General features: G+C 41.6%; 1 protein-coding gene across 1 annotated transcript in view; it reads left to right on the top strand.

The window, feature by feature from the left end:
• Positions 1 to 27,826, top strand: part of COL4A1 (collagen type IV alpha 1 chain) — a 213,025-nt gene that overhangs the window by 49,535 nt on the left and 135,664 nt on the right. The gene's annotated exons all lie outside the window — the stretch shown is intronic.

The raw sequence follows: 27,826 nt of genomic DNA, 5'->3' as shown, positions 1-27,826 counted from the left end.
TGACTTCTGCCTGCTGGCAGCTGACCATTTACACTGTCCTATTGGGACTTCCTTATATACCCTTAAGGAATTACCCCATTTGCACATGCTCAGTACCAACCGTTACCTCAGAATTATGATTGACAGCTCTGACCTTTAGAACATATTGTAACCAGTATGGATGAACTGTGATCAGTCAGCTAGCTGACCTTTCTCTCACCCGTACTGCACAAGCTCAGTAGCTACCCCAGTTTTCACCACTGGGCATGCTCAGCCTAGAGATTGCTCAGCTCTAGTCTTGTGACCTATATCATCGAGTGGTAAGTGACCTGCAGCTTTCAGTTGGTGAAGTGACTCCTGCTTATTCAGAGACATAATATGGAGTTTAAGAAAAAAAAATACAAAATGGAGTCTGGGGAATTTTTCCCGTATCATCATCATCATCATCATCATCACCACCCCAATGTTATCTGGTTTGAGCTTCAGCCAGCACAATTTCACTCATGCTCCATTCTCAGATAGACACTAGCTGAGGCACTGAAGTACCATCATCCCAATCAGACAAAACAGCAGATTGAAAATCCAGCACCTCATGCCTCCTCACTAATCTTGCTGATGGCCCATATGAATGGCTCAGACAAAAAACATGCATAATTGTGGCAAAGAACATATCAGAGAGGAAAGGTAGGCTATGATTGATGAGAAAAAGGCATGTGATTGATAGTTTAGACATTTTGAGATCCCAACATGGGCCCTTGTGGTCATGGTTCCTTCCCAATTCCCAGTTTCACTAGTAAAAGAAGGCAATGTCTGTCTGGGAGCTGGGATGCTAGGACCCAGACAAGTTCCCATGTTACTCAAGGGAAAAAAGAAAGTTAGCAGATCTCAATTAGCATAAGGAAGCAGCAATTTTGGATAAGGAGGTTGTTTCTGCTATTTAAAAGATAGGTATCAGAAAGGGATATTCGAAAGAACATCCTAAATTGTTGTGTATGCTTTTGTTTTGCTTATTTTGTGGTGAACAGTTTTTTTTTGTTTAGTGTGAGCAGCCCAAAGATCAGTGGTGGCTTTTCTAAAATAAATAAGCAAGACCCTTTTCTCACTTGTCTCATAAAACTCCTCTGATTTTGTGAGATGTAAAGGACTAAAAGATATAATACAGCACTTCTAAGGAAAAAAAAAGACTAGAAAGATGATAGTACATAAATCGTATCGGGATGAGGGAGGAAACATAGTTTCTTTTATTATTCATTATTATTGTGTTTGAGGATTCATTTCTGTGGATTTGAGACTAGACAACATTTTTAAAGAGAGAGGAGAGTTTGATTAATTTTTAGTCTTAACCACTGAAATATTCAGATGGGAGGGATCAATTTTTTTTATAATTTGTATGTAATATTTAATGACTTTGTCATTACTGTTTCATCAATATATAAAACAACTTATACATTTTTGCAAAGTTAGAACTTCTATACAAAATAATGACGCAACCATGTCACAGGAAGAAGGTAAGAAATAAGATTAAAGGAAGAAGTCTGGTATCCTTAATGAGTAAAACAGAACAATCTTTTATGATACTTACTTCCTGATGGTTCCTTCTTCCCACAGCTTTTGTTTTTGTACTGTGTTTTCCCAGTAGAGGAAATGTGGACTCCATGTCCCCAAAATGATATAAATTAGATTAATAGCAGACCCACAGTTTTGCTCAAAGTACAGTTGCCTTCATGTTTAATATAGGCAATAAGGATTTTTTAAAATAGTATTTAAATCTTTTCCGTGACTTCAGGCTACTGAACTAATTTCACACAAGAAAAGAATATCCTTAGCATTTAAATTATAATCTGATTTTACTCTGGAAGTACTCAGAATGTAGAGTCATGATTAGTTGGGTCCCTTCAAAGTGTCTGTTTAGTGCAGTGACTTGAGATGTTGGCCACATTGCAGGCTTTATTTGGGGGGGTGGGGTAGATTCAGTAGCGTTTTCCACTTGTGGGAGATAAAATTACTAGGTTACATCCATGTAAAGTGCATTAGGAATAAACAACTATCAGGATCCTACATAGAGGATTTAAAGAAGTCAAGATATTCTGACTTTTTGTCCTTACTTTGTTTTCCACATTACTATGTTCCTTTACATTTGTTCAAAACCTTATTCTTCCAAAAAATTAGAAGTGGGCCATGGTTGTCAAAAATGGGTGCTTAAAATTAGAGTCTGAAACCCAAATTTAGGCACCTAAATAAATGGCATGATTTTAAAAAATGCTGAGCATCAATCATCTCCCATTTCCATCAGTAGGAGGTGATGGATGCTCAGCACTTTTGAAAATCAAAACACATTTTTTAAGATGCCTGAACTAGGATTTTGAAGCCTAACTTTAGGTCCTTATTTTTGAAAACCTCACCATAGCCTTTTCCTCTTTTACTGCATTTTTCCTTTTGCTTGTGTTCTCAAGATATTGCTCCACTCCACCAACATTCTTAGTTAGCTTGTTGAAAATTCAGTACCCCGTGGTATCTGCTGAGCCAGAGAGAGTGTGTATCATGGTGGTTTACAAAACTAGCTACCTTTTTTTTTTTTTTGTGAATTGGGAGGATGTTAATAATGATGTTATATTATGTTACAGTCATAATAATGATGTTACAGTCTATGGAGTAATGATGTTACAGTCTGTGGAGTAAGAATTGGCTCTTTAATGAAAGTACAGGTACACTTCAAAGATAGTTAAAAGAAACTACAGACCACTTTGATCACGTTTCAGTCTCACCAAAGTGCATTTATTTTGCAGCCAGTCAGGCTTTGTTCCTATTGCTATGTATTTTTTTGGGGGTGAGTTTTTCTTAAAGGGGCTATACACGTATAAATTGAGGGGAGAGTTACTTTTACTTCTTGAGCTCTGCTTTTGTAACTATAAAAGAGCTCTTCTCTTTGGTTCAGGGAGGGGGAAAAGCCAAAAACAACACAACATAAACAAACAATTTTAACTCTGATCCTGAAGGGAATGCAACTTGGAAATTGGCAAGTTAATATCATACCTGTCTCTAAGACAAGCTACCATTTATTTGGCGTCCACCAGAATTCTAAACTGGGAATCTTTTTCCTACATTCCAGTGGACCCATGCTCAAACATCACCATTAATCCTGAGAGCAGGTTGGCTAGGCTGTATGTTATGGGAAGTATCATTCTTATGCTGTATTTTCTGTTTTTTTTTACTTTTTTTTGCTGGTGGAGAATTAAACTCTCATATTCTGGGAGGTCACAGGGAGTACAGGACACTCTTTGCCACCTGCCAACCTTAACTCCACCTTAAAGTTTTTCATGTGAGAATACTCCCAATATATGGGATTTTTTTTAAAGAAAAGATGATAAATTAGATCAACTGTTAATCTACCCATAGTAACTTTTATTGCATTCCATTAGAGCTGTTTAAAAATTGGTAATTTTTGGTGAAAAATTTCAGGCAATATTTTGATGAACATCAAATGAATATTTGATGTTCATCAAAAACTCTTTAAATTCATTTTTGTTACCTGCTTTACTACTTTTATCTGTATTATAAATTGTTTTCGCACTGTTTATTTTTTTTAAAAAAATTTACATTGACTTTTAAGATACCTAAAAGTCTAGCTCGTTTTAGTTAAGATTATCTGAAGTTCGGAGTGCTGAGTGGCTGGGAGACATGAGTGTACTGAATGATAAAGGTAGCAGAGAGATAAATGCCAAAGTACAAATAATTAATTTAAAAGGTTTTGAGAGTGCCTTTATAAAGAGACAAAGAAAGTTAGCAGGTTGCAACTGAGAAATGCATCACACAGATAAGATTAACTTAAAAGTCTATCTTTCATTATGTGGATGATCAGGAGTTTCATAGTTTGATAACCTTCCTTAATGGTTAAAGCATCCCCCCAGATTGACAAATGTGACAATTCTTTATCAGCCTTTCTGAACATTCTATCTGTGTGTCTGACTTCAATGATGATACAGTGTTTTGTCTGTTTTAATTGGGAGTTTCTTAAAATCTCTTAGTTTATGTGAAAACCAACTAATTGCATACAACTGTTAGTCTGGCAATATTTAATATTGTAAAGAGAAAGTACGGACTCTGTGTTTAATACATTTCTCCTTTCTAATAAGTACTAGTGAATTTAAGTTTACTTGTATGCCAAAAAAAATCTGCGCACAATATTTTAAAATTCTGCAAATTTTATTTGTCAAAATAATGCTATATACCAATTTCAATTATTTTGGTAATTTATTTCAAAATACCTGTCAGCAAGTATGTCTGTAACAATACAGACACACAAAAATATTCCCCCAGGAGGCATATTAAAGAAAATTAAAGAAACCCCATATGACAACCCAGTTCCTGCTTCTCTGCCCCTTCCCTCCCAGAGCCCAACTAGGGGGCCAGACACTCATACCTCTCCCCAGAGCCCAGCTTCAGGCCCCCCCCCCAGCCCAGACACTCATACCCCCTAACCCCCAGGGGCTAGCAGTGCCGCCCCGCCCAGACATTCACCCCCACCCCACAGAGCACAGCTGTGGGCCCCGCCCACCGGCCCAGACACACACACCCTCTACCCTCCTAGAGCCCAGGGATCCAGAGGGAGAAACTGCCTGGGTCCCGGGCTTGCACAGAGTTTCCTGCATGACACCGCCTTCTTCCTTCAGGGCACGCTGAGAACTGCAGCTGCTGGGAACTCTCCAGTTCCCTTCTACTCCCCCTGGCTAATCTTCTGTTTGCAAGATGGGTTCTGCTGGTCCAGCATCCTCTACTGGCATCAGCATCTCTGCAGCCCATTTCTGTGGGGAAAAAAGGAAATTCTGTGCGCCCATCATTAATTTTTGCAAAATTCTGCATTGTGCAGTGGTGCAGAATTCCCCCAGGAGTATAAGTTGCTGAGTCTCTTGCAGAACTTCTGCTGATATTACCAGTGTTAATATTGCTTTTGAATAGTTTAAAATATTCACAATAGTTTTATAAAATGGACTGAATCTGCCCTAAAAGATTAAATTCTTGTATTTGATTAGCTTTTTGTGCTCAATGGATAAAATGTATGTTTAGTACAAGAGTAGCAACACTCAAAAGTAGCTCCCAATACAGTGTTGCTGCAAGCTTTCAAAAATCATAAGTAAGGCCCCAAAAGGTCATGAGATTGACTTAAAATAAAATTTTAGTTCTTTTTATTTGCCTTTGGGTTTTGGAGTCTTCGGGGATCATATTTTCAAGTTTTTCTCCATAGCGAGGAGACCTAGAAACTTAATTCTTTTATAATTACATGATTCCATTTTTAAAAAATAACACCAAATATTGTAAGAATTGTGAGAGTTGGCAACACTGCATGACACTATTCACAGAGCTGGATTAACCCGCTACTGGGCCATAGGCAAACATAAATTTCTGGATCCCTAATTTTAATAGGAACAGTCATACAGTATATTTGCTTCAGTTGGGATGGCGAGCAGGACCAGCTGCTCATCCTGCTACTGCTGCTCAGGGTGCTGCTCACCATGACAGAAGGGCACACAGGCCATCCCTGAGTAGTGCTGTGACCCTGTGTACCAGGTTTGAATGCCACTCACTCAAATTTGGCATGGCCACTCCTTTGTCATGATGAAGGGGCAGCTGGGTCAAACCTGAGTGGCACTGAGACCCCATGAGCTAGGCTGGAACACCTTTCATTCAAGTGAGTCAGGGTCTTTCAGTTTGTGTGCAAATCCACCAAAACAATGGCCACCGCCCAAATTTGAGCCCTAGGCGTGTGCCTAATTTGCCTGTGCATTAATCCAACCCTGATTATTTATGTGTATAAAGTTACGCTTATACCTTTGCAGGATTGGAGTCTTTTGGTTAATGATTTACTATACTTTAACAATAGATAAGGAGATTTAGAATATATTTACATTATAATGAGTTTTCCTTTAATTTGTAACAAGCTAAATTCATGGTTTTTAAAAGTCCACTCATTAGATATGCAGTTAAAAAAAGTGTGCTCTCTTAGAGAGCAACCTGGGAATACATCTGGTCCATTAAAAATACTGCCAAAAACGTAACATTTAGAATGAGATGTTCTGAACTTTTAATATGATTTCTGCAGATGTCCTGGCATCAAAAAGAAGTATCATGATAAGTTTTTGCATGATTTTGCTTACAACTATCATTTTGAAACCATATTTGCTGAAAATATGTATACTCGATATTGTCAATGTTTGTTTTGCTTATAGTAACAAAAAATGGGTTATGTGGGAGCTTTTAAAAATTAAAACGTTTACTCCAAATGTGTCGAAACCTCAAGATAAAATTGTATTTTGTAAACAAGTTTAGTTTTAACATTGAAATACAAACAAAGTGCTTCCCCTTTTATGAAATTTTTGTCTTTCTAACATGCATAGAGATGATGTTCTTTCCTTTTCATCATCATCATCACTCCAATAACTGTATTGGGGCACCATCACTGATGAGCAATCAACCAGTTGTCTCCACCCCTGATGATCGTGTGTCAGTGCTTGAGTTTCCGCAAAGTCCATTCCTGTCCACTCTTCTATGTTGTCAATCCATCTCATCTTCTGTCTACCTCTTCTTCTCTTCCTCTGTACTGTCCCTTGGAGCACGATCTTGCATAGGCCAGATGCTCTTGTTACATGGCCGTACCACTTCAGCTTGTGCTTCTTCACGGTTGTCAGGAGGTCTTCATATGACCCAGCGTGTTGGGTGATGATGTTGCAGACCTCTTCATTAGTGACGTGGTTGAAGTAGGAGATGCCCAGGATTTTATGGAAGTATCTCATCCATACTACTGGAATTTTCCATTCAAGTTCTGCCGTAGGGATCCATGTCTCTCTCTGTGGGTTCAGGGACAGAATAGGCCCACTGCTCCTCCTGCATGCCATAAAAGGCCAGTAAAAGGGGACTGCCTGGAGAAGGATGGGCTCTGCCAGGTTAGAAATTTGCCTAAGACACACCATCTGATGGCTTTCCTTTTACATGTGCACAATTGCCATGAATTTACACTTGTGTATGTACGGGAGGAAGGACCATAGTGAATAGATTCAGGTAGACATGTTTCATTCACAATTTTTTGTTTAAATTCTTTCTCCCAAAGCTTTGGCTTTGATTTCAGCTTTGTGAAACCTAAACAACTACTAACTTTTAGTTCTGTGATCAATTCTTCTCTTTGTCAAGATGAGGTCTAATATAGAATTCCCCCATGCTGACTGCAGAATTTTTTGAGTTCGGAAATTGTCATAAATAATTTTTAGAAATTCCAAGGGCATTTTAGTATTTGCAGCATGTCATATGATACTGCAGGTTTTTTCCGCTATACATTATAGATAGGTGCTTAAGGAGCCAGTCTTCCTGTTCTCTAGGGTGACTTGATGATCTGTAGCAGACACCAACGAGTACCCTATCTTGTTTTTTATCTATTAGAACATTGAGTTAGTGACTTTGAAACAGTTAATGCTATTTTTGACATAGAGTTCTATCCCACCCCCCCCCCCCCCGTTTTCCCACTCAATCCTTCCTAAGGAAGTTATATCCAGTATTTTTAACATTCCAGTCATATGGATCTTTCCAGCCAACTAACTAGGTTGAATTTAAATTCATAAGCAAGTAATTCCAAGTCCTCTTGTTTCTTACCCATGTTCCGAGCATTGGTGTATAGGCAATTTAAATAATTTCTTCTCTTTGTACCTCTTAGTGTCCTGATTCATTTTGTTTTTGGCATCCTCATTTTGTGCTAAATGAATGCTCACTTGTTCCCCCTTTCCACCCTCCTCTTTTTTTCTTGGTTTAACACCCTCCTGACTACTTTAGCCAGTCTATCCACTACAGGATTGGTTCCCCTTTTGCTGAGATGGATGGCATCCAAATTGTACAGTCCTCCACTCTTCATAGTAGGTACACCAATGCTCCACATAACCAAAATCCTATACATTACCACATAACTAGCCAGAGATCCATTTCCAGGACCTTTTGTCTTCATTTACTCAAGGGACAGGAAGGATCTCCAGAAAGATCCTTGAACATTTCTCTCCTTCAGCACCTTTGAGTTCCCTGAAGTTTTCTGTAACCTGAGGCATCATGTGAAGCTTTGTCATTATGCATCATTACCAGTGGAGTCTGGTGAAAAGACTTCAGAAGCCCATCCATTCTTGCAGCCACATCACTATTGATTGCTTTGGTCAGGTCAATTCTCTGTAAAAGATCTGGAACAAACAGGAGCTGGTCAGAACATTCTGGAACAATGTGAACAAAATAATTAAAATAGTGAAAAGTATTTTTAAAATAGTAATATCCTAGATGAACAGAGTTGGGAGTGACCGACAGGAGTCTCTTAAGAAGAGGGCAGAGCAAAACTGGCCTGGAGACAGGGCCTGTTTCTTCTTTCACTAACATGGCCTCAAATCAGAAGTGCCTCTATTGAAATCAGTGAAAATATATTCATTGTAAAATTGGTGTGAGTGGAGAATCTGGCTCACAATATTTCCTTTAAGGATGATCTGTGGAGCTCTTTATACCCTGTCTATTTTCCTACCTGATAGCTTTCAATAACTGCTTACATACTACACCTGCTTATATCAGTGCTGATATAAGGTGACAGAGGCCTTAGAAAGATAAAAATCCATGGCAACTTTAAACACTGAATATCAGAATGACTTGGAGAGTCAGAGTAGATATATCCTTTCTTATGAACTATCTACTGTCATGTTAGAGAGGATTAAAACTATGTTAAGACTTACTTTCCATTGGGTATTATGGATATGCAGGTAATAAGTTCTTAAAAGAAGGTAGTGATTATTCTATTGTACTTTTGAGTTGATTGTATATTTGAGTGACCTATATTGCTGATGTGTGTTAGTTGCCGTCTCGGTATAGTCCATTTACCTGAATTTTTTGTTCTACCTCTGTTCAAAAAAGGGTGATAGGGCTGATTGTAGCAAATACAGGGGTATTACACTATTGTCAGTCCCAGGGAACGTCTTTGCTTCCCTATTAATGTTTCAAATCAGTGATGCACTTTGATGCAAAGGCCGGGTACCTACTGTGGCTTTAGATCTAGTCATTCCACTGTTGACCAGATGTTTACCCTGATGCAACTTTTTGAGAAGATGACTGAATTTAATAAGTGATGCCAGTACTTTTTATAAACTTCCTTCAGGCCTGTGATTCAGTACATCGAGCAAGTTTGTGTGATCTGATGAGCATTCCTAGGAAGATAGTGTTATTAATAAAAGAACTCTATAATGGAACGTAAAGCTGTGTTTGAGTCAATGGCAGATACACAGCAGGGTTTCCTAGATTCACAGGAGTTCAGCAAGGCAGTGCTCGGTCACCATTGTTGTTCAATATAGATGCTGATTGGTTGACAGATAAGCTTGAGGAGTCAGCTGCTGGTGGCGTTGAGCTGAACACCATTCTGCTTTGAGGTATTGAAAATATGCCAATGACGTTTTCTTGTTGGATCAGTTTGGTGAATCACTGTAGCTGAAGGCTGATCTGGTTGGGCAAAAAAGCAGCGCATATTGGTCTGATTATTAATCCAGATAAAACTAAATCCATGTCCATTACCATCAGCCTTCAGCTCCAGATTATAATCATTTCAATATTAACCTGTCCAAACAGGACATTGAATAGCTGTCAAATATTTGGGCAGCATTATAGCAAGTGCTGGAGGATGCTCACAATGCAGATTTTTGTATAGCAGCAGCTACCATGTTTTGGTCCCTTTAACGGCCTCCGTGGGGACGTCCTGACATCAAGCTTGCTACAAAGCTATAAAACCACAGTTACACCAACTCTGTTGTATGGAAGTGAAACATGGGCACCGAGGAACGCTGAAGAACACCAAATTACTATTTTAATTCTCATCATCTCCATCAGTTGCTCCATATCAGGGGCAGGATAAGATCAGAAATGAGGATTTTGAAGCTGAACCTAGCATTGTCCTCCATCAGCACTGGTTTGGTTTCAGTGGCTTTCTTCGTATGAACATATTCTAAGAATGAAAGACCATCGCATTCTGAAGTGTGTGTACCAAGGAATGCTACTGTCAAGGTTCCTTCCCCACTCTGAACTCTAGGGTACAGATGAGGGGATCTGCATGAAAGACCCCCTAAGCTTATTCTTACCAGCTTAGGTTAAAAACTTCCTCAAGGTACAAACTTTGCCTTGTTCTTGAACCCTATGCTGCCACCACCAAGCATGTTAAACAAAGAACAGGGAAAGAGCCCACTTGGAGACGTCTTCCCCCAAAATATCCCCCCAAGCCCTACACCCCCTTTCCTGGGGAAGGCTTGATAAAAATCCTCACCAATTTGTACAGGTGAACACAGACCCTTGGATCTTAAAAACAATTAAAAAGCAATCAGGTTCTTAAAAGAAGACTTTTAATTAAAGAAAAGGTAAAAGAATCACCTCTGTAAAATCAGGATGGTAAATACCTTACAGGGTAATCAGATTCAAAACATAGAGAATCCCTCTAGGCAAAACCTTAAGTTACAAAAAGACACAAAAACAGGAATATACATTCCATTCAGCACAGCTATTTTACCAGCCATTAAACAAAAGAAATCTAATGCATTTCTAGCTAGATTGCTTACTAACTTTTTACAGGAGTTCTGAAGAGCATTCCTGATCTGTTCATGGCAAAAGCATCACACAGACATACAGACCCTTTGTCCCGTCCCCCCCCGACCCCCCCCCAGCTTTGAAAGTAACTTGTCTCCTCATTGGTCATTTTGGTCAGGTGCCAGCGAGGTTATCCTAGCTTCTTAACCCTTTACAGGTGAAAGGGTTTTGCCTCTGGCCAGGAGGGATTTTATAGTTCTGTATACAGAAAGGTGGTTACCCTTCCCTTTATATTTATGACAGCTACTATGCAGCCAGCAATCACACTGGCCCCAAAAGCATCAGTGGCACAACAGGATTGTATACTCAGTTTGTGTCCATCACTGGAAATCAGACTATCGTAAGCACCTTGCCAGAGATCAGTCCTGCTGGTGCTTGATTTGCAAGGATGTCACATCCCTTTGGAATTTGCCATGCTGCTGATTTACCTGAATTAAACTTTCCGTCTTTTTGCCCCCTAATGTAGTAATGATTAGAAAATAGAAACGGCTGTATAAATTTTATCTCCAAAGCACGTTACAGACGTCCCTGAGTAATTCTTATTACACCAGTGTGCGAAAGGTATCTATCCTCATTTTACACATGGGAAAACTAATGGAAGAGAGGTTAAATGTCTTTTCCAAAACTGATTTAAAGGGGTTCCTGGGTCCCAGCTCCATCTTTACACCATTAGCTCCTGATGACAGATCTTGTCTTCCTAATTATTTGTTAAGCATTAAGCACGCTTTTGGTGCTATATAAATAGACCACAGGCCGCCTGAAGACCCCTGTAAGGGTGCTTGAGCTCTGAAATTGCTGTCCTGCCCTTGTCTGAATTAGCTTAGATTTATCAACTTTCAGAGCATGGTGCAGGGCCCATTTGTTTAATCTCTTCTTTGATCATGAATGGGGGTGCTAGTATTTAGTTATGAACTGTGACTTGATAGATGGGTGAACTGATTACAATTACAAACCAAATACAGTATAAATAACTGCAGAGTGTTTGGAGCCTGTGTATGGCTGCTTTTTATTGTTTATAAACATAAAGAAGTCTAATAGTTGTGCTTTTTAGTAAACTTGTTTGTTTTAAATAAACTATGTACAAATATTTAGGGCCATATTCTTGCTTTGATCAATATGTGTACTTACACTGACCTCCATATGTGGAATGCGGGTTTTGACAACGGACTGATTTTATATCTCTGTCTTTCCCATCACTCACAAAACTGCTATAGAACAGAATGGCTTTTCAGCTTCAGTTTTAAATGTATTTCAGTTTGTGCTATAAAAGTTATTTAAGCAGAAAAATAGGTTTAATTAATATGTTAGTAAACAAAAAAATAGACTTTTCCCTGTATGGTTATGAAACATGTTTTTATTTACCAAACACAATAAGCAGTTCAAACAGTAGAATAAAAATTTTATGATCTGTTTTTTTACGAGTTCAGATTTTGCCAGCTTCCTGTCTAGTCAACAAGAAAAAAATAGAGAAGACTGATAATTTTGTTTCCTTTAGCCGCTGGCAAATGTTACATACTAAAAAAAGATGTCCTGTGACTGTTTCACTCCACCCTAGTTATGCTCAAACCTCTAAATTATTATTAATCTGGCTTTTCAAAACGTGGATGTTTTTAATTTTGGCGAATCCCATAAAGATACAGCATAGACTGACAAGACCAGCCTTTTTGTGTCTAAGCCGGCTGGATAAATAATGTGGGTAGGGATAAAAAAAATGAATTATTTCAAAGAGTTCTAATTAACCAGAAGTCCTACCATAATTGTATTGAACAAATTAAGAGGAAATATGTTGCTTAAAAGTCATTAGCTTTGGTGCAAATTCACACAAATGACTCATTAAAACTGTGCTTATATCACTCATTTAGCCTTTATCAATCCCATTTCAGTCCAAAATGTTTGTTTGGAACGGAGAGCATATTTTGTACAGGAAGAGCTGCAAACCGGTGTGAAAATTCCTATGTACCCATGTAAGGGTTAAAAGGGGAGGTAGGGGAAGTCACTCCAGTCTCTACTGATTTTCATTGCTCTTCTCTAAATTCCCTCCAGTGTTTCAAATAGATCACGTAATTAGGTGCCTAGAAGTGAACATACTACACATGAAGGCTACGTTTGTGCTACCAGCTATGGGTGCGATTCCCCTGCTCATGTACACATACTTGCAGTAGCCCTTATTGAGCTAGCATGAGTATAAATAGCAGCATAGTATAACATGGGTAGCTGAGCTGTGCCAAGTATATACTCACTGGTTTCAGACAGGTTTTACTCTGCATGGGGAATTACATCCCTAGTTCACAGTGTAGACATAGCCTAAGTGGGGTTGCACATAGCTATACAGAGAGGGCCTATTACATTCTTGCTCTGTGGTGTATCTGCATATGCAGCCTCAAACAACACTGGCCTTTTTTGCTGCCATATCACATTGGAAACATATCAGATTCGCAGTCAGTTATTACTAATTTGCCTTGTTCAACAGTACTGCTTTGTATGTTTCTCACATCCATTGAATTGTATTTGGATATCCCCCCTTTCCAGCATATTAACTTGCATTGTTTCCAAGTCATAATTTTATTTTTTTCCTTCCGTGGTTTCTTATCTCTGTCAGCCCCTTCTTAAAGAGCTACTGCTATGGGGAAATCCAGCGGAGTGCTGTAGCCCACTTGGTACTCTTGGGAAAGGAGGAAAGGGGCTGTTGAGGTCATGTGCCCCCAAAGTAGCTGGCGATCTTTAAGCATTAAGAATGTTCCCATCACGATAATAATCTGGAAAAATAAATACAGAATTAATGGTTGTATTAAACTTGTCCATAAAGGATCATACTGTGCCATACTCCTTGATTCTGCAGCTGTGTAAAGGGGTCCACTCACCACAAGGGTACCTCCCTGTGGCTGTGTCTGGAAATTAGCTCTTGCCCTGTCACCCATCCTCTTCTGTCAGTTGCTCGGGGTGTGTGTGTGGTCCTTCTCTTCATGACTCAGGGTGTTCCCGCTTTGTTACTCAGCCCTCCAGCCAAGTCACTAGTTCCCCCTTTCAGAATAACAAAGGCCCACTGGACAAGCTGTCTGATTCTGTTTCAGCCAGTCTTGTGTTCCAGGTCTCCAGAGTCTGTCACTTTCCCAGTGGTTGGTAGGGGAATCCAGCCTTGCCATCTACTCCAGGTTCCAGCTCAGGGATATGATCACTAGTAACCTAAGTTCTCTCTAAGCTGCATGGCTGCGCAGCAGGCTATCAAGGGCAATGCAGGCATACAGCGGGGAAAGGCTCCTCTCCCCCAGCCCAGGGCTGCTGCAGCGAGAGAAGGCTGGGGGGATTCCTCTCCCCCCACCGCAGCCCTGGGGCAGCCTGCATCCCAAACCCCTCATCCCCAGCCCTATCCCAGAGCCCACACCCTCAGCTGGAGCCCTCACCCCCCTGCAGTCCAACCCTCGGCCCCAGACCTGAGCTCCCTCCCACACTCCGAACCGCTCAGTCCCACCCCCGCAACACATCACCTCCCTATTGGTGCACATAACAAAATTCATTCTGTATGTGAATGTAAAAAATTATTGGGAACATTGCTAGCAACCCAGGTCTGCTCAGTCTCAGACCCTGTTGTTGTTTTGCTGGGCTCCTTCCTACCCCACCTCTCTGTCACCTTTCCTATCTTTGGAGATTCCTCTGCTCCCCATGGCTGCTTCATCCTTCTCGGCCTCTTGCCAGACTCCCCGGTCCAGAGCACAAACCCACAGTTTACTCTCCTCCTGGATCTCCTCCATGTCACTGGCCAACTCCCTTTCCCTCTGCAGTAACTACAGACCTCCTCCCTGTAGCCTCTTCCTCATTCCCTTCTAGGTGCCACATCTAAGATTAATTGGCCCCTTCTGGCCCACATTAACCCCCTCATAGCTTGTGTAGAGTGGACACCCCATTCCAGCTGCCTTTCAAAGAAAAACTATTTTTTTTCTATTTTCTATTCTTATCTCTGTTCCTCTCTGTCTATTTCTCAGACAGAAGATTACCTTTTCAGCTTTCATCTTCATACTAAGAGGAGGCTCATGTAAAATGCTGGGGTTTACATTGTGCTCTGAAAACACTGCATGGTTTTAAGACAGAGGATATAATTTGTTGCAGGATTGAGCCCTAAAAATAGCCATGTGTTAGTTCATAAGGGATCTTAAAGATTAGGACCTGGCCCTTGGAAATATATCCAATGTTAAGCAGGGTGCCTCTGAAAAGTTCAGATCATCATGCAGCAGTTACAGTATGCTAATCTGGACATGAAGAAAAATGAAACACAGCCATTCACTTTCTCAGGCAAGAGAAATAGGCATCATCTCTTGGCTAAGTTACGAGTTGAATTTGAAACACTGTGAGAAAGAAAAATTCCAGATGCATTGCTGACTGGAATGTTGACAAAAGCAAATGCGGCTTTTGTACCCTCCCATCCCCTTTTGCATGTGCTAGAGATATGCATGTAACAAACCCTTTGTGTGACTCCCCATCACCCCCACCCACTTCGCGTTCCGTTCTAGGTTTATAACCTAGTTTTGCAAATGCAAATCAGGAAGCATTAAGTTTAGGAAATGGTGCTTCTAGTGTGGTCTGTTTGCTACTAAAGAAATGCAGGTGTTTGCAATCAATAATCTGGAACAATGATTTTAATCTTCCATTGTGTTATTTTACTACAGATTTGTATAGTAGCAGTGATAGTATTTCACAGGGTCAACCTGTTTGTAAGTACTTTGAACTATGCATAAGGAAAGTAGACTTATAAAATGAAAATTAGTCTTTTAGTAGATTTTGGCTGGCTGTGAAGTAATCTAAACACACTGCTTCCCTTTTAAGTCCAATGTTTGACAAAGATGTTGAAAAGTTGTGGTTGCTACTACTGTTGACGGAATACCTTGCACTTCCTGGTCAGAATGTATTAACTGTTGATTAACAGTTCTAGAGAATTTTGTTGAGTTTACTGGACAAAGTATGTAGCTGGAATGCCTTGTATTACAGAAGAAATAGTTAGAATTGCCTCCTGCATGGTGCAAAGAAGCATTAACAATTCTTTCATCTGTTTTGAAGTAAAGTTGTTATTGTTTCTATGTGCATTTGTAATTAAATCATCAATTTTTAAAGAGCGCTTCTGATTTATTGTAGAAGGAAAATAGGACTATGGGCGGGATACTGTATTGTCTGTTTTAATGAAGAAATCTTTTAAATGGTTTTATTGATTTCTGTATCTAAAGATCACTTGCAAACAAATCGACTGTTAGTCTTTTTATAAAAGCTTTTAGGGGCAAATCTTATAGTCCTTGCACAGGCAAAACTCCCATGGAGGTCAGGGAGAGTATCTTTTGAGTAAGGGCTGTAGATTTTGGTATTTAGGGTCAAATCAGGAGACACAAAATGCAGTCCATGGGGCTGGGCTTCATGCTGGGGATCTCTACACTCCATAAGCACTGCTGCAGTATCAAGAATGCGTTAGCTTTCTCAGTAAGGGATTGTCTATTCTGAGGAATTATGCAGAGTCCATCCTAAAGTAAGCCATGACCACCTGACATGATTTTAAGCACAATAGTCCTTTCCTATATTTAACTGCATTCCTACATTGTGGTTCGCTACCGCCATACCTTGGTCCAGGACCAAATGGCATCCCAGACAAGGAGCATCTTTGGCCCCCCCCTCCTCTATGTATTATACTTTTGAATACCTTATTTTTATTTGAAAATAAAAAATAAAAAGCTTATGCCCAAATAACTCTGTTAGTCTTTAAGGTGTCACCGGACTTCCCATTGTTTTTTGTGGCTAGAGACTAACACAACTACCCCTCTGATACTTATTTTTATTTGCATTTGTAGCCCATTTCATGACTTTGATGCACAATTTGCATGCAAGATATATCCCTGTCATATAAGACCATACATTTGCATGCTAGGATCTGTAAATCTCTATTTATTCATGCCATATAGAATCAAATAAAAAATAGTTTCCTCTAAGCTTACAGAAACTTTTATATTGTTTCGTAGCTAGGGGTTCAATAGGATATCTCTGGTGTCTCAGTGTCTTGGTGTCTCGTTAAATATGTCCTTTATTAGTCACTGCTTACACTCTCCAAGTCTTAAAACACAGATACACTTTCACAGTAACACAATAAAACAAGGTTCACAGTATCGCAGCTGGGCTCTCACTTCAGTTCATTTTTATATCTTGCTGACTGATGGCAACACACCACCCCTTTTATACCTATGGGGGCATGGCTGACCACATTCTAGGAGGTTCGAGGAAGATGTAGTTCTCAGAAAGTCTGGACGGTTCCACGAGATTCTACAAAGGTTCAGAACATTCTAGGAGGTTAGTGAAAAATGAATCCACATACAGAATAACAAATATTTTACTTCAAACATTCTATTTTCCCTTCTGTCAGTAACAACAAAAACAGCATCCTGAGCCTGGCACCCCCACAAGCCCAGCACCCCAGGTCGTTGCCTGGGTAGCCTGCCCCTAAATCCAGCCCTGAGCACAGGTTTCCTTGAAGTTTACTCCCTCCTTCTTTGCCACAGGATGGGTCTTCACATCCCTTTACAGTGGTCAGCCAGGAGAATTCTCTTGCCAACCAGCATATTTATCCTCTGTGACTGATAGCCAAGAGGAAACCCTCTATTTTAGAGCTCAGCTTGGGATCCAATGTACCATTTAAAATTTATTCCCTCCCTGTTTACTAATATTGGTCAGCCAAGTAAGGGAAACCCTTGCTCCTGCCCCATGTATAAGGATGTAGGCTGAATATAGCAATTGGGCGGGGCAGAATGCAGACCACATTCCATGGAAGGAAATACATTTGTGGAATAGAAAGCAGCATCCAAGGTTGAGTAGTCAATAATGCTTGAAGAGACTGATCCAGCAGCCACAGAAGTTGTCTTAGTGCTGTGCAGAGCCTTGAGCTACCAAGACAGCATATAAAAAGATCCTTGTTACTTTTCTTTGTGAAATACAAAAAACAAACAAACAATGATTAAATCTGATTTAACAGTTTCCTTACATTACAAAGGGATATGTGTCTTTTCAAAGGCATTTGAGAAAATGCTTTGAAGTAAATGTAAGAAAAATCTAAGCAAGTCCAAGAGAAGACACTGATTCTGAATTTCAGAGTAACAGCCGTGTTAGTCTGTATTCGCAAAAAGAAAAGGAGTACTTGTGGCACCTTAGAGACTAACCAATTTATTTGAGCATAAGCTTTCGTGAGCTAGAGCTCACTTCATCGGATGCATACTGTGGAAAATACAGAAGATGTTTTTGTACACACAGACCATGAAAAAATGGGTGTTTATCATGACAAAAGGTTTTCTCTCCTCCCACCCCACTCTCCTGCCAGCAGGAAAACCTTTTGTCGTGATAAACACCCATTTTTTCATGGTCTGTGTGTATAAAAACATCTTCTGTATTTTTCACAGTATGCATCCGATGAAATGAGCTGTAGCTCACGAAAGCTTATGCTCAAATAAATTGGTTAGTCTCTAAGATTCTGAATTGTTGATCAGGAACTGTTGCTGTAATGCCGGGATAGTCAGCTATTTTTTGTCAAAGTCTAAATTTCTTGGTCAAGGTATAGTCAAGGTCCAGACTCCATAGAAAATAATTAAAAAAATGATGAAGTAAATAAAAAGATTTCAGGGTCCTTTCAAAAGCATCTGGTAGTCCAGATATAGTCCATGGTCTGCCTGTTGACTATCCCTGCTGGAATGCCTCAGTATCCAAATCATACTTCTCCTTTGAAAATGTAAGCTAAACTGGAGTTCTTAAAAAGGAAATGAGATTAAAAACAACTGGATAAACTGGCAATTGGCAACCATAATTAGTTTACACTAGCAAACATGGAATAATATTTTATGTATGTAGTGATAGTCATTTTAATTTCTTAAAAGCAAAAATATTTTAATAGTGATGTCAGAGAGACCTTGATAGCATTTAGTAATCAATTAGACACTTAGAATTGTGCTTGAGGACCAGGATTGAAATCTCTCACATTCTGAAATTCAGTAAATATTTTGATTTATCAATTACTACACAGTTTACAGAATACAGTGTTCTATCTTACTAAAGTTTAGATGAAAGATATTTTCTTCACCCATATGGCAAAATAAATAATAAAAAATATCTTTGATGGAAGAGTTCTATGCTGTCTATAGTTTTGTGGAAGCATCCTGTAGAATTCTGTAACACTAATTTAATTCTCCATTAAATTTGACAGAATAGTTAAACCTAAACAGAAAGTTTAGAATTTCCTATTACATTCCATATAATTTTCATAGCTGTAACCTATTTGTTTTCTAAAAACTGGACAGATATTTTAAATATTGCCTTTATTTGAAGTTTGGACTAGACTCTGATACAGTGCCTAGATGTTTCTTATATTAATATGTGGGGAGGTACAGAATTGACAAAACTGGAAACTGAGGTGCCTTGTTTGTCCACAGTACATGGACATTATGGGAAGCCCCATCTATTGGAATGTTTGCATCTAGGCTAGACACAACACTAGAAAAATGTATTCTTGAGAACAGAGTGAAGATTTCTGTGATTCTACTGACAATGGCAATGGAAGCTGTCCCACAAGCTGTCCCGACTTGCAGTTGTGATCCAGAGAAATAATCTGAAGAGGGAAAGTGTTGTTAATTCTCCTTTTCCATTCAGGCCTTAATTTCTCTTCTGAGATTGCCAGCTATTGTCAATCGCAATAGTTGTGTGAGTGAGTTTTATTTTCTCTTTAAAGTTACATGAACCCTGGACCTATGAAGAATTGAACTGAGACAACCATGAGCTTTGAACAGCAGTCATGCGACAGCAACTTTCAGTTATTGCTGACTAGAGCAGAATTTAAAACAGTGACCTATAGGTAAAAACTGTATTACCCATAACCAGTCCCCAGGTCAAAGCAGTTCCCCAGACAGCAGTAATTAACATCTGCCCACAGTTAGCAGGGAAAACAGGCAAGGAGATGAATGAATATGAGTTGCCAAATTATTTTATGGAGTAGAGGAGCAAGTACAGGAGAAAGTGTCAATATGTTTGTGAAAATAAAAAACAAAATTTCCATTCCCTCACAGTTATTTATTGCCCCTATAGACTTCTCAAATCTATGATTTTAAGAAGAGAGAACAGTGCTCAAACTTTTTTTTTTTTTAAATCTACCTTCAGCCTTTCTTCAATTGGCAGTACTGTGAAGTGAAGGTAGGGCATAAATCCTCATTCCTCAACCATTCTGAGCATTGAAGTTGAAATTTACCTGTGCTGCAAAAAGCCCAAATAAATGGGTTTTGTATAGGCCACTAAGTAGGGTTGAAAGGGGGATGGAATTCCCACTCTCAGTATCTGAGTAGGTCACAGCCACTGCTCTTTCACCCCTTCACCTGGAATAACAGCCACTGTTGTTCCTCAACCTCGCACAGACTATCCGGTACAATATGAGTCGTTGAGGAGCACATGGTCCCCTTCCAAGCCTCCCTTTTCCTTGACAGGCAAGAAGTGCAGAGCCACTCCCCCATCCCATGCATACACAGCTAGTCTGTCACTGCTGCATTTGTGTGTGTAAAACGGCCTTCTAAAAAACCCTTCTGTTCCATGGATCAACGCCACCCAGAAGGAGAAGCATCTGATACGAGTTTCACAATTCAATTCTAACTGGCAAGTGCAATTATAAATAAAAAACCTTAATCTTCAGAGTTCACTTGGGGCTAGCCTAGATTAGGATAAAAGGTGTAATTTTTAAAAAAGTGTTAGGAAACACATTTTAACAATCATGTTTGAAAGCCGTGATGTAGGAAGGGCAAGTCATTCGTTTTAGAGCAGTGGTTTTCAAACTTTTTTTCTGGGGACTCAGTTGAAGAAAATTGTTGATGCCCGCGACCCAACAGAGCTGGGGATGAGGGGTTTGGGGTGTGGGAGGGGCAGGACTGGGGCAGAGGATTGGAGTGTGGGAGGGGGGCAAGGCTAAGGGCTGGGGGTGCAGGCTCTGGGATGGGGCCGGGGATAGGGCTTGGGGTGTAGGAAGGGGTTCCAGGTTGGGCGGGGGCTCAGGGCTGGGGCAGGGGATTGGGATGTGGACTTACCTCTGGCAGCTCTCAGTCAGCGGCGCAGCAGGGGTGCAGAGGCAGGCTTCCCTCCTGTCCTGGCACCATGGACCACGCTGCGCCCTGGAAGCAGCCAGCAGCAGGTCTGGCTCCTATGCGGAGGAGTACGACTCTTGCCCACAGGCATGGCCCCCAGGTCCCATTGGCCGGTTTCCGCTGTTGGCCCCTTCCGGGGCGCAGCACGGTGTCGGAAAAGATAGTCACTAGCCTGCCTTAGCTGGGCAGCATTGCCAATGGGACTTTTAACGTCCCAGTTGGTGGTGCTGACCAGAGCAAGGCGACCCAGTGCCTGACATGCCGTGACCCAGTACTGGGTCGTGACCCACGGTTTGAAAAACACTGTTCTAGAGTTCATCTCAACCAGCTAACATGATAAAATAAAACTTGCCTCTGTCTACATTAGTATTTTAAAATGTGTTTAAAACTTGTTAAATAACACGTTGTAAAAATACACCTTTTTATCCTAGTCTAGATAAGTTGGAGACTGTAAAGTGTGGTCCACCTTGATCATCTCCAATAGCTGATTTTCTGTGTCTCTAAATTAAAGATTCCTTTTTGCATATGCACTGTGTTGGGATATAGAAATGATGTTTCTCTGCTTGCATGTTCGTCTGAAAAATGATGACTATCTTGTGCCAGTATGGTTAACTGTTTCCAAAATCTAAAATAAATACAAATAATCCTAGAAATATTGAACTTTGTATTTTTCCATAACATCAAGATGTTATTCCTTTTTGTGCCGCTCTTTATGGTTAAGACTCTGAAGTACAAGGTTTAACAACTTCATAAAAAGATAATGGGAAATCAGATCAGTTAAGAAAAAACTCAAACATTACAGGATTTAATTTGAGTATCCCAGTAATCTCCTCCAATGTTATTTTGCCATCATATTTGGTGTATGAGAGAACAGTTCAGTTAATTTCAATAGAGTTATATCTACAAGGTAAAGACTGGACTAGTAATACTGCCAGGAAGCTATTTTGACATTTTTAAATAGAGCAGGGAATGTGAAAGGAATTTAGAAGATAAGTATGCTTCATTGGCAGCACCTCCATATTTCCCTATTTGGTGGGCTGTGAAACACAGACAATTATGGACCTGAGTCTGTTGTCACTTAGATGGGAGTTATACCTTTGTAAGTGTGGGTAGAATTGAATGCTGTGTTATATTAAAATAAGTCTGATCCTGATCCCCCACAGGATGGACTCATACACACAAAAAGCCTGGAAATGCAAACATAAAACTGCCCTTTCTCTAACAAATAATCCTTGGTACACCAGAGATCTCACAACTGTGCATGATTTCAAGCTACAGTGTCTGCTGTAAATAGCCTTGACTCTAAATCTTGCCTTTGCCAGTTTAAAGGGATACTGTCAGAATAAAATTCACATAACATAATCCCTAATCAGTGTTAGTGATAGCTAGAGCAGTGCGAAACTAGGAGGCTCCAGTTCACAGGAGTTCATGAAATTCTTTGCTTTAGTCTGAGAATTTGTGATACCATAGTTTTCTTCTGAGCTTAAGTTTCTAATAAACCAGCAAACCTAATGCCAAGTTTTGCCCAGTTTCAAGATTGAAAAAAAAAGAGGGAAGGACTCATCAAGTTGTAAGTAGTTCTCACCCCAAACCATGATTCAATCCCTAAGTCTAATGTCTATGGGAAACTATCAATTGATAATGGGTAGTTGGTAAGCTGAGATTTTCTGATTACTGTTAGAATTATTACACCTGTGAATAGTGCACACAGCTCATATGCGAAAATATGCTATCTTTACTGTTATCCGACTGTCACACACTTGCCTGCATGCCTATTTACTTCACGCACTTATATCTCATATTTAAATTGGAGTAGGAAGTGTGGATGGGATTTTCATTGACTTCAATGAGAACAGAGTTAAACCAATGCTAAATACTTTTAAAAATTCTACCATGTCTTTGTACAGCACCCAGTACAATGGCGTCCTGACCAGGTTGAGGTTTCCAGGAACTATTGTAATACAAATAGTGAGGGTTGAGATAATTGCTCAAAGCTCTGCCTAGATTCACTGAAAGGTTTGTGAATCTTAGCAGGCCAAAATTTCAAGTGTGTAATGAAACAAGGGCAAGTTTCACCTGTTTTTAGGCTTTGTTATGAAAGTTTGGCTTAGTCTCCCAACACCACCTGACTACACAAGCAAAAACAATTTAAAAGTGGAATTAACTTTTCTCGATTTCTGCTCTTTATTTACACAGATTTAAGATAAAATAGCAATGCTATCAGTAAACTAGAACAAATATGATTTGAATTACATGCAACCAACAAGTTGTGCACATAGCTAATCTATATAACTACATGTTCCTACCGCTGCTAACCTCATCCCAGTTCCTTTTTGTGTTTTGTATTAAATTAGATTGCAAGCTGTTTGGGGCAGGGACTGTCTTTCAATATGTGTTTCTACAGCAACTAGCACAATGTGGCCCTGAACCAACTAGCCAGCAAGCAGGCTGGCTGATGTGGATACACAACCTCTGCTGGAAGAAACAGTCTATAAATACTACCTGTAATGATTACTCTTGAAATTGTTTACTTCTGTAGTATAGGTGATTATCTAGGTGCTGATTCTGTCTTTTTATTTACCTGTGGAAATTTGTATAAATTGTGCATTTTAGGGGCTGGCAATAGTCTCTACGTTAAAGTGTTAATCTGACTAATATACTGTTCTCAAAAAATGCCCACGAGCAGATCCCCAAACCAAATTGTGTTTGCTATGGCTGATTTCCCCCCCACCCCCCAAAGTGCCAGGAAAGTGGCTTTAAATGGGAAGATTAAGCAAAGTGTACAAGTTCTTTGTAGTTGAGGATCTGAAACAGATGTATTGGGAGCTAGTTTATGGAGCACAATTTACTGGAGACATTTGCTGCAGCAGCTTTTTTGAGCCTTCTCAGCTGCGTCTATGATAGGGAATGGTGTTGCTAAGTTTTTGCACATCTTTCAGTAAAATGAGAGATTCGGTCAAGGAGGTCATGTGGAATTATCATACTTTAAGGGCCTTGTGTTAATTGCCTAATATATGGATTGCATTCATCCATGCAATATACTTCATCTGTACATAGCATTTTCATCTGTGAAATAAAATGGCGGATAACATTTTTAATAAATTCTCAGTATAAATTGGTAGATTACTTAGATGATTTGCAAATATGATTCATTGCAGAACAGTCACAGACAATGGAAATACTTATCCAAAAATGATGCAATATATATTGTTATAGTAAACTTTTGATTCTGGGCTTATAAGTGTTTTGTGACTAGTGTGTAACAGTCAGGAATAAGATGAAACAAGTAGTATCAAATATTGTATAACATTTCTAGATGTGCTAAACTGGGTAGAAGCTGCACTTTTATATGAAGACTGATGAATCTTCATATAATTTATGATGGCCTGTGTTGTGTTTGGCAAAGCTAGAGGGCCAGATTGTGTGGCTGGCTATTACAAGGAAAAACAGCAAAGACTATCAAGGAGACTTCCTTCCCGCTTCTAACCCCCAACTTGGGCTTCCTTCACAAGCACCATTCACAGTTAGTCCTGGCATAGGAAAGCATTGACTGCACCTCACTGAACATCACTTCGAGGAGGAGGGGTAGGAGTTGGGATGGAACTTTGTCCCCTCACATGCCTCTCAGTATTGTCCATCCCAAACATTCAAAAACCAAGACGCACACCTCCCACTCCTCTGGCCCCATGGCGGGTCATGAGTTTGGCTTAAAGATCTCCTGTGGAGTGACGTTGCCCACATGAGATGTGACCATTTCACATTCAAAATTCAGCCTTAAAAACACACACAGAAATGGAGGCTTCCCAATTCACTGCTTGCAGGGTCTTTCACTTACCATCTCCTGTCCCTTTGAGAGTGAAGAGCTGCTGTTCCCTTACTCCACAGGAGAGGCAGCTTTCCACTCACATTCTCCCGCTACACCTCCCCACAGTCTCTTGTCTCCCACCTGTTCCCAGTAAGTCACTTGCCTTCCACATTCCCTCCTCCCCCATTTCCCCTTAGCCTCTAGCTATGTCTACACTTACAGCAGCATGTATTGTACATACACTGCATGCCCCCAGGCATGGTTATAAATAGCAGCATAGATGGGAGGCACCGCTTAGGCAAGTAAAGACACACCTGAACTTTGTGGCTATGTACCCCACCCAGTGCTCTACGTGCCCAAGCAGTGCCTCCTGCATCTACAGTCCCGCTGCCTCCCTGCTGCCAGACCCTTTCCCTGCTACAAGGAAAGGCTCCAGCACCAGGGAAAGGCTCTGGCAGGGGAGAGGCAGCAAGGAGCTGTCAGAGCCTTTCCCCTGTGCCTCCCCCTGCCTGAGCCTTGCACTGCCATGTGTAGCTACATGCAGCAGTGTGGCTGCAGCCTGCTTTTCACTGCAGATGATAGCTACTTGTACCCTACATGCCATTGCCAGCATAGGCAAGGCATGTAGGCAGTGGCAGATTGCCCACAGGGCCCGTGCCCAGGGGCCGTGGCCAACTGGGGGGCTCTGGCCCCCATGCTCTGACACCGCTCCCCAGCAGCTGCACTGGGCAGGCGGGGCAGGAGAATCACCCCCACCCCCACCCGCAGTGGCCTCTGACCCGTCACTGGCAGAAGCCATAGGGCAGCAGGGGAAGCTCCCAGCACTCCCCGACCCAGACAGAAGCCCCGGGGTGGCAGGGGAAGCTCCCAGCGCTCCCCACCCATCCCTGGAAGAAGCCCCAGGGCAGCAAGGGAAGCCACCAGTGCTCTCCACCCATCCTTTGCAGAAGCCCTGGGGCTCAACCCCACTCTCCTGTAGAAGCACCAGGCAGGTGGAGCAGGAGAAACCCTAGCGCCCCAACCCTGGTCCCCCACAGAAGTTCGGGGGATCACGGGGGAAACCCCAACACCTGGACCCCTGCTGCAGCCCTGGGACTGGAGGAGCTCTCACTCTCTGCTGTGGCCTTGGGGCCATGGTGCAGGGACAGAGCTCTCCAGTCTTGGGGCTGCAGTGCAGGGGGCAGAAAGGAGCAAAAGGGGTTGTGGAATGGGGGGGGACCCTGGGTTGAACAGAGGTGGGCTCTGAGAAAGGGGCAAGAAAAGGGGTGGGGATGTGAGGCAGGCCACAGGCAGAAGGGGCGGGATGGGGGTGGAGCTGTAGTCGGAATGAGTGGGGCAGGGTCCCCCACTTGGTTTGGCCCAGGGCCCCAGGAAACCTTAATCTGCCTCTGCGTGTAGGGTACATTCTACCTCTCTGCCACATCCTATTCCTTTCCTTCTGTACCATTCAGTCTCCTTCTGCTTGCCACATTCCCCTTTAGCCCCCTCAGTCTACATCCTGCTCACTATATTTTCAGGCTCCTCAGGAGTTTTCTGTTCAGTTTCCTAGCATATTACCCTCCCTCCTGCCCCAGCAGTCCCATCCCTGCACCTCCCCATACCCCATCCCCAACCTGTCCCTTCCATTTTCCCTGAGACTAGCCTGGCTTCAATGCCACTGACGTGGTAGGTGGTGGCCATCTTTGCCAGGGTTCCTCAGGTTAAGGTTGATAGTGCTTTTGGATAAGAACAAAACTTTTTCAGAATTCTCAGTCTTGCAAAGTGCCTGGGTCCACTCACCGCTAGGGCACCTCCTTCTGGCTGCTTTGGGGATTAGCTCCTTCCATGTCCGACACCGTCTTCTGGTGCTTGTTCGCACGCTCTGCCACCTCTCTCTCTCTGGGTTGGCCCCCCAGCCAGGTCACTATAGTCCTCCCTTAGCAGAATCCTATCAGACGACTGCCCCAGGCAGCTCCATTGCCCGGTCTGTGCCATTTCTCCAGTGTCAGATAGGGGAACCCCCCAGGCCCACCCTCTACTCAGGGTTCCAGTCCAGGGACCCTATGTCTCACAACTGCAGTCTGTTTTCTCCCAGACCCTATTGCTCTTTCCCTGGATTTCTTCCTACATCTTCTAGCTCCCCCAGATTTACCAGCTTAAATTGCCTCCTCCCAGGGAGCAACTGCAGACTACTTAACGTCATAGCCCTAAACACATCTGCCAGGGAATGACTGCAGACTACTTCCCCTACAGCCCCTTTTAGCTTCCAACTTTCTGGCTTTATTCCACCCCTGTGTGATCCTTCTCAGCAAGTTACCTCATCAATCAGTCTCTCAAGCCCTATCTCTCCCTCGGGTGCAGCCTATCGGGTTAATTAATCTAACTTAACTTGCTCTACCTTGTGTGGGAGTGAAGACCCCCTCACAGTCCCAAATATCATAACACCTGCTACCAGCACAGCTGGCTAGCAGGCTGCATAAGCCTACACAGTCCAGTTCACTCTGGTCTGCTCAGGGGGGAACTGTGCCTCCCCGAATTACAGTACCTCGCTGAGTTTCTGGTGAAGTGCTATACTTTGGCCCAGAATACAGCATTCTGCAGACAACAGAGCATTTTATTGTAGACCTGTGTCAGCAGTTCTCAGACTGTTGGTAGGGTCCCCAAAGTGGGTTGCGATCCCCTTTTCATGGGGTTGCCAGGGCTGGCGTTAGACTTGCTGGGGCCCAGGGCTGAAGCCAAAGCCCAAGCCCCACTGCCCAGGGCTGAAGCCGAAGCCTGAGCCCCACCACCCAGTGCTGAAGCCCTGGGTGGTGGGGTCAGGTTACAGGCACCCCGCCTGGAGCTGAAACCCTTGGGCTTCGGCTTTGGTCCCTCACCCGGTGTGGTGGGGCTCAGGGTTTGGATCTCCTGCCCAGGGCAGTGGGACTCAGGTGGACTCAGGCTTTGGTCCCCCATCCTGGGGTCACTTAGTAATTTTTGTTATCAGGAGGAGGTCGCAGTGAAATGAAGTTTGAGAACCCTGTCCTATATATATGGACAAAGGTCTGAATTAAATGCAAACCTTGTTTGCTAGAAGCATATAGAAGGCTCCCCCCACCTTACCCCAGGGTAGGGCCAAACACAGAACTGTGCAAATCAAAGGACCAAAACTAGCAAAAACTTTGCTTTCCTCACAGAATGAAGAGATCTGCTGACATACTTGAACTATATTACAGTGTATATTTCAGAAAGATAAAATTTGCCTCTGGACGTTTTTTATAGGCTGATCTGCTAATGCACGGTAATTGTGCTTTCTATAAATCCT

This window comes from Natator depressus, chromosome 1 (genome assembly GCF_965152275.1).
Source record: "Natator depressus isolate rNatDep1 chromosome 1, rNatDep2.hap1, whole genome shotgun sequence".
Classification (NCBI taxonomy): Eukaryota; Metazoa; Chordata; order Testudines; family Cheloniidae; genus Natator; species Natator depressus.
Note: the sequence above shows the minus strand (reverse complement) of the source record. Positions and strands in the feature narration are given on the sequence as shown.